The sequence below is a fragment of the Geospiza fortis genome, unplaced genomic scaffold (genome assembly GCF_000277835.1).
Source record: "Geospiza fortis unplaced genomic scaffold, GeoFor_1.0 scaffold112, whole genome shotgun sequence".
Taxonomy (NCBI): domain Eukaryota; kingdom Metazoa; phylum Chordata; class Aves; order Passeriformes; family Thraupidae; genus Geospiza; species Geospiza fortis.
The window spans coordinates 23907621-23908541 of NW_005054298.1; the positions used below are offsets into that span (position 1 = coordinate 23907621).

At 45.2% G+C, this 921-nt stretch overlaps 1 protein-coding gene across 2 annotated transcripts in view; it reads right to left on the reverse strand.

The window, feature by feature from the left end:
• The window catches only part of INO80D (INO80 complex subunit D), a 45589-nt gene extending 44962 nt beyond the window's left edge, over positions 1-627 (reverse strand). For both annotated transcript variants that reach the window (XR_004081654.1, XM_005415914.3), the window contains exon 1: positions 108-627. The gene's annotated coding sequence lies outside the window, so the exon portion shown is untranslated. The remainder of the gene's footprint in view (positions 1-107) is intronic.
• Between the last annotated feature and the right edge of the window lie 294 nt (positions 628-921).

The window sequence follows — 921 nt, forward strand, 5'->3', positions numbered from 1 at the left end:
CCGCCCGCCCCCCGGCCTCGAGTAGCCCGCCTCCCCGCCCGCCCTGCCCCCTCCGCACCGCCTGCCGCGCTACGCGAGCCCGGGGATTCAGGCCGGGCCTGGCTTACCTTTCCAGCTGCTTTTTTTTCCCTCCTCTCTCTCCTCTCCCCCCTTTCCCTCTGTTGGGCTGACAGATCAGAGTTTCCTCCCCAGCAGAGGGACTGGGAATGTGCTCGGGCTCTGTGCTGAGGAGCTGCTGCCCCCCTGTCTCTGAGAAGATCCTGCTTTTTCTGGGGAGGAAGCTTTGGGGGCTCTTTTATTATTTTAAAACTACAAAGTGCTCAGAGGGTAGGTGATTATTAAGGGGAATCCCTGAATATATTCTCCAGCAAAGAAGGCAGGGCTGCTGGGGCTGCTCAAGAAGAGAGCCAGCAGCCTCCTATAGCACCACTACAGGCACTGAGAGGACATAACATCAGAGAGCGGATCCTCTGCCCTCCAAAACAACAACTTTCCTACCATCTTGGAGGTAGTAGCGAGGGAGAGAGGGAGGGGGAAAAAAAGTACAGAAGGTTTTTATAAAGTGTCAATTTGGAGGAGGGAGACAAATGGCCAAAACAAAATTTTTTATCATTTGTGTGACTTTTTTTTTTTAATAAAAATAAAATACAAAGGCTCGTCGCTGAAGATTTTTTTTTAATAATCTGTAAAGATCAACTCTCTGGAAAAAAAAATTAAAGGAGGTACGGTAAAAAATATATTTTTAGTAACTTCGTTGTTCTTAAAGCTGTGTAATTTTTTTGTGTATTTTAAAGTTGATAACTTTTTTGTCATTTTGTGATGCTTCTAAAAATTAGTGTGTAATTGTGAAAGTTTGTGTAACTTTTTTTTGTATTCTTAGTCTTAGTAAACAGCTGAGATTGATGTCGGATAGTTTGGTGT